At 44.5% G+C, this 6,705-nt stretch overlaps 1 long non-coding RNA gene across 4 annotated transcripts; it reads left to right on the top strand.

The window, feature by feature from the left end:
* Window positions 1–134: 134 nt before the first annotated feature.
* Window positions 135–4,656, top strand: LOC109757087 (uncharacterized). 4 transcript variants are annotated; one of them, XR_012182282.1, is made up of 7 exons: window positions 176–503; window positions 594–696; window positions 1,132–1,477; window positions 1,920–2,310; window positions 2,421–2,545; window positions 2,717–2,826; window positions 4,297–4,656. It is a non-coding gene; the product is annotated as an uncharacterized lncRNA (long non-coding RNA). The 4 variants fall into 4 exon arrangements; XR_012182284.1 differs by having other exon boundaries at window positions 2,475–2,545; XR_012182285.1 differs by lacking the exons at window positions 1,132–1,477; window positions 4,297–4,656 and having other exon boundaries at window positions 135–503; window positions 2,475–2,545; window positions 2,717–3,103.
* The last annotated feature ends 2,049 nt before the right edge of the window (window positions 4,657–6,705 follow it).

Raw genomic sequence — 6,705 nt, forward strand, 5'->3', positions numbered from 1 at the left:
CAGAAAAACCCGTGTAGTTTTTGATAACTGAACCCGCAGTCCCTATTTTAGTGAATCTGGAAAAACGTTTCGATTTTGCATTAAACTCCCTATAGTTTTGTATATTCACCCCGCGGTCCTTCAAAAAACGCATCACCCTTCATCATCCGCACGCAAGATCCCCTTCATCCTCCCCAGGCACGAGCGGGCGCACCCCTGCCGGCGGCGCCGCCGCCTTCCTCGTGGAGTCCGCGGCCAAATTCCACGCCGGGAGCAGCGGTCTCCATCTCTCCAACTCCTCCCTCTCCCTCGAGCCTCGACCTCCCCGGCAACCTTCCTCCCCTCCCAAGTCCAGGAGACGCATGGGGGCGGCGGCGGCGAGGCCCCCTCACCATGGCTAGGGTTTCGGGCGCCTCCATACTGGCATGGCTCCGGCGCCTCTGGCCGCTCCTCTCCGACGCCCACCACGCCCCCACACGCAGCTCCTTCTCTAGGATGATGCTCCTCCTCCCGGTGGCCATGGGGTGAGTTCATCCCCTCCCCTATCTCAACCCCCCCCCCCCCCCCCCCCCCCCCTTCCTCTCTCTAATATCTGGTTTGATACTCCATGGTAGATGTGTAGGGCAAGGATTGGATGTTTGAGGAAGGAGGGGTCGACCTTGCCTTGCTGCAGCTCGGGACGCAACACCCATGGAGCTTCCTCCTTTCTGTCTTCAGGTGATTTCGCCCCCTCCTCACTCTGCTCTTGTTCGTGGCCACTGAGGCATTGCTCTTGGTTAGGATTTACAGGCTGTTTGGGCTCAATTGGCTACTGTTTGAGGTCAATTTTGTTTATACTGTTATGTGTTGATTGTTCCTTGAATTGAACAGCAAGGTTAACCATAAATTTGTAAGTTGAATTGATGCCTGACTGAACTGCAGTTGTTAGTTGAATTGTTCAATCTTGAATTAGGGAGCTGCTACTGAAAGATGAAAAAAAATGGTACTGTTTGAGGTCCATGTGCCTCCCGTGCTCACCAACTTGCTACTGTTTGAGCTCATTTTTTGGTATGTTAATTGATCCGTGCTCTGTTGCATCCCACCCTCCCCCCCCCCCGGCGACGGTAGCCAACACTGCGCTTCCTTCTCAGATTTTTCTGCTGCATGTTGCAGGTGTTTGAGGCATCGACAAGCGACGACAGGGTTCGACATTGGTTGAGCTAGCTACTGGGGACGCCTCTTTCTCAATTATCTCTATCTCCGTCTCTATCATGATATTTAGAAGCCATCTATTAATGTCGTCGATGCCTAATTCCAAAATCCCGTCTCGCTCGCTCTCGATACCCCGTCCCTCTCTAGAGTTACGGGATGCGCCGCCGCCACCAGCATGGTCCCAACGGCCACCGTGAGTCTCCCCGGTCGACGTCCCCATCCGTCTATGCTCCGAGCTCGACGGTTCCAGTAAGACAATAGACAATGGTGACAGTGAGGTGACATTTCGTAGTGCTGTCGATGTCAAGTATGTCGAAAATTGTTGTCTTTTTATTTCTCATTTACTTATTTATTTCACATTTACTTAGCCAACTTATTTTACTACCTGGGGTGTTCTGTAGTTTTGTTTCTAAAACAGATTGCGTTTTGTTTTGTTCTGGAGTGTTGGTACTGATGCATAAAACTACTGCATCTAAAATGGCATGGTATTAGTATTTTTAGTTTTAAAAGAATGCCACTTGCCTTAAGCTCTCAGTAAATCAAAATATGTACTGACGTTATCTACACTTGAATATTGTATTTTATCAACACTTGAATATGCATTATGATTTAGTGCACATTCAACAAATAGTCAATGGATCAGTATTTTCCGGAAACTTTCTATTCCATATGAAGTTATGTTTTCAGCTTGATATATTAATAATATTTTTACCATGTTTCTTGTAAATGTCTATTTGAGAACTTTGCAGCTAAATTGGTGCCTGTATATTATAGAAGACACTTGAAAATGGATTCAGCATGGTTCCTGCAGTCCCAACTTTTCATTGTTGACTTCACGTCAAAAAACAATTATTCATCATGGGCAGAGTCATGGTTGTTCGTGACTATGCAAGAAGATGATCGAGGGTCGGCGGCGTCGCTGCTTCGTCGTCATCTTTGACGAGCACCGTCCAACACAATTTTCCGCTGGCATGTTCCATGGAATGTCACTCTTTCATCATGGCATCCAACACTTGCAGATGTGACTTAAAAGGGGGTTCTGAAGCTGATGAACTTGGATGGCCTGACAGTCTAACATACCAACAACCATCTCCAAATACACGAACTTGAAGAATTTCTTAGTTTCATACACACCTTCAGGTATAGATACTTGCTTTGTTCTCTAGAATTCCTATACATTTTAAGCGGATGAGCTGCCCATATATCCGTTAGGAAATGATGGAGGTGACCCTATTAAAATGTTGTTTCAGAATTTTTTTTCCAGTAAAGATCAGGGTGCCAGCAGTGTTTCCATTATGTTTCAGGAGAAATTTGGATCTTTTTGGACAGTTATTCCAGCCAACTTTCTGAATGAGTATAAAAACAACACTATGAGGTAATGCAAGCATGAGGGTGCCTCTTTCCATAATATTCGAACATATGGGCTACTCAAGGCTTTATGTTGTTTTTCAATCTAAGGCACATAAACTGTCATTATTTTACATACCAATATCATTGCTTCCTCCAATTTCAATTGATTTTGATTTCTTGATTCATGTGTGTGTAGTACAAAGAGGAGATAAAAGGAGTATTGGAAAGCTTAAAACCAGCCCCCCGAAACCACTCTGGCTCGAGAAAGAAGAAAATATTTCACATGATCTGTCCGATCTACTACAGGTAATTTGGTCTTCTCTTGTGCACAACCATCACAACCAAGCCGGGGAGTGCCAGAGGTCACAACTTGAAATTTTTAACTGCAATATTTGTTGGTCAGTGTCCTCCTCTAAAATTGTTCGTAAGGTAATGCTTTATTCTGTATAGCATCCTTGGAAGATTGTGTGGTGTGATGCTTTATTTATAAAGCGGGGCGTAGAGCCCTTTTCGTTATTCTGTAGAGCAAAGAGAAAGAGCCTCAGTTTGGTATAGCAATGGAGTGATCCTTCGTTGGAAGAAACATTGGTGTGAAACAGATAGACTTACTGTTTTTTTATACTAGCATAGTGTTGGTTGTTAATTTTAAGTGTACCATCAGTTTTTTCAACCAATGAAGTTATGCTCACGACATGGAGAACTTCAAGGACAACCTGCCTGAACAGTTTCTACCTGATTAGTGAACTAGGCCATTTACTATACAGATAGTTATTTTTGTTGCAAGTTACGCCCGTTGCTTCTAAATACTGCACTTTTGGTTGCATTTTGCAACTAAGAATAATAAGCAGACGCTAAAACATTCGAGCAATGCCCAAGGTTAGTACAGGAAGCATAGTAGTTTGCTTTCGTAGAAATTATATTCCTTTTTTCCACTACTGTGAACATGGACGTGAGTAGGTAATTGCTCCTAAAAGAAACCTAATTAATGTATTGTTGAACCTAATTTTGAGATGATTTTTATTCTACCATTATACAGTGCACATCAGCATCGTCTAAATACATATGCCTCTGGGGTTTTCTTTTTGGTGGCAAATTGATTCTTGCAATCATAGCGGAAAGGTCAGCAGTAAGGCACTTTACACTGATGAAATTTGCATAAGTATTCCTCTTTGTGATAAGATTTCACCAAAAGTTTCAACATTAAGATGTTTACTTAGTTAAATCCTGAACTAAGGCACCCACCCATACATGTATAAGCGCCAGAAAATAAAACAATATGCAAAGAATTTTTCAGCTTTCGGGCTATAAGTGTTAGACATTTTCATAAGAAATGCTGAATGTTAGTATCAATTGAATCAATTTGACCTTACACGCAGCGCAGGTACTGTTAAATCTGTAGTTGTAATTTATTCACCTGTAACTTGATTTTCTTTTCACTTCTCTTTTTATAAAGTCATGTAGTCGGCTATAATAATCATATTTTTTTTCTTTTTAGAGAGAAATTGTGTGTCTGCTCTGGTTTCAGTTTTAACGTCAGCTCGTTACAATCCGTAACTACTTATAGACTACTTCATCCGGATGGGTTTGCAACTTTGTGTACAGTCTGCTTCAACACTTCTATTTTCTATATGACTTGGATTAATAATCTCCAACAGTATGGTCATGCTTTTTATATTTACTTTCAGTTCTAAATACATTTGTGCTTTTCTCTTTGTTGTACTACTAAACTATGTGTGCTAAACTAAACATAAAAATATGATGGGGTGGTGGTTTCAGCCACAGAAAGAATTGTTTTGGAGAACAAAGGGAATTTTCGGCGGACGAAGAACTCGCTCCAGATGCTCCAGTGATGATTTTATATAGCGTTTTATCTAAACCTGGGTTCCTTCTTTTAGACTGGGCGGTGCCATATGATGTGAAGCCGGTATAATAACTTTTTCATTTGGCATCGGTTGTGAGGTGGCAACCTTTTAGACAATTTGACACCTGTAACACAGTGGAAGACCTCATACGAGATGGTTGCCTTCTTGATAGTTGTTGCGGCTTCTGAATTAAGTGTACCACTATGTTTAAAACACCATGATCAGAAGCTTTGGTGGGTGTACCGATTGACTCTTATTACATGACTATTTCTAAGATTGATTCTTATTGGGTTAGGGGCATGTGATTTCGTTCACCCGGTGCAACACACGGGCCCTTTTGCTAGTAATAATAATTCAGAGAGGTTCGTAGGGACGATGGCTTGGGCACGGCGCGGGGTCATGCACATAATTCAGTGCTCACGTGTTCTTTGTCTAGCCTGTACTGCTGCGTAGGAAATTGCTGGGAGTGGGCGCTCCTAACAGTGTGCTGGTCAGTGGTCACGGCGAGCAAAGGCTCTGTTGCGTTACATGCGCGGTGTCAATCGTATAGGACGCGCTGTAACTTGGTTTCTCGAGGCCCTGATCACGCACGTTCTCTGATCGCCTCAGCGAGTCTCCACTCCCATCGTTGCTTTCTTCGGCGAATTTGACAGAATCTTCGGCGGACAGCGGATCACACCCAACACCGGTCACCGAGGTTCTTTGAAGGCTCGACGTAGTTGCCTAAGGCCATCTCCGATGAGACCCTCAAAACTCCGGCATATATTCCGATTGTGGTGCACATACAATTTTTGTTATTTTTTCAATGCAGTACAGACGCAAGCACTCATATATACACGCATACACTCACTCTTATGAACGCGCACACAGACACCACCTTTATAAGCACCTCCGAGAGACTGAGTCGACATATCATCTTGAGATTTTACGAAATCACTGTAGGCGTCTCGTAGTCAACGGGAACATCTCCTCCCACTAAACGCGTATCGTCGGAATTCCTGAAATAAATCCAGGATAAATGCGAGCACCGGAATTTGAACCCTGGTGGACTGCGGATACCACAATCCATCTAACCATTCAACCACATGTTGGTTCGCAATTTTTGTTAACATTTATAACGTGACCGCCCAAATATCTTTTTTCCGTAAATCAAAACCTATTTGAGGGAGAGAGATTATAAGTGTCCAGACATCCACTTGACAAAGGAAAAAAACTCACGTACTCCTCCTATATTTTCTCTCTCTCCTTCCAACCGCACATCACATACACATCCACCGCATGCATGATCCCCTGTCCCCTTACTCTTCTCCCAACGGACAAATAGAGATTTTTATGTGATTAAGAATTGGATGGCTCCCTCCCGCCTCATGTTCGGACGGAAAAAAATGACATTTGCAGTGTCTGTTTAGGGACTAGCATTGGAGATGCCCCAACAGTGAAAATCGAGTTGAGGTTAGTGGAGAAGAGGACACCTTAGGGCAACTCAAGGGGCCGATGCATTTAGTCCGTCCACGTCCGTTTGGATACGTGCGAACAAAAAACACGTCCCAATGCGTCGATGCAAATAGATGGATGTCTGTTTTTGTTGTTCGCCTGGACCCATTTTCAGCCCAAATTTGGGTTGGATTTGCGTCCGTGGGGACACGGCGTCGGGACGTCCTCCCCTGGCTTGTCGGTCGGTGGCACACAGATCATTCCCACCCAACTGTGTTCGCCCTCCCCGGCCTTCTCATCCTCGCCGCCGCCGCCCGGCTTCCGGCCACTTCGCCACCTGCCCTAGCTGCCGCGGCAGCATCCATCGACGCCCCCACCCCGCCTCATCCATCGACTCCCCCACCGCCATTGTTGTGGCCGCTTCTTGCCGCCAATGGCGTAGCTTGCTGCCCAGGGTCGTCGACGTCCTCGGCTCACCACCGCCACCTCCACAGTCACCACCAAAGGACGCGGCGTTCGACGACCCTGATACCTAAACGGGCCAAGGACGGGCCCCTTCACCGCCGAGACTCGTCCACGCCCGCTGATGTCTAGTGAGGTACAGATTCATCACTCTGGAGGATCATGGCGGGTAGCTCGACTGAGTTTTTTTTACAATTATATCATATGTTCATCATCATATGCACAGTTGAGCAACAACGTATGCACAATTCATTCAATTTCATCATGAAATGCGTGATCGGGTAACCCACATTCGACTTCAAGATGATTTAGTTGAGCATATGTGGACTCATATAGGAAACCAATAGTTGTATGTGATGGAAATATGCCCTAGAGGCAATAATAAAGTTGTTATTATTATATTTCCTTATTCATGATAAAGGTTTAT

This window comes from Aegilops tauschii, chromosome 4, assembly GCF_002575655.3.
Source record: "Aegilops tauschii subsp. strangulata cultivar AL8/78 chromosome 4, Aet v6.0, whole genome shotgun sequence".
Lineage (NCBI taxonomy): Eukaryota > Viridiplantae > Streptophyta > Magnoliopsida > Poales > Poaceae > Aegilops > Aegilops tauschii.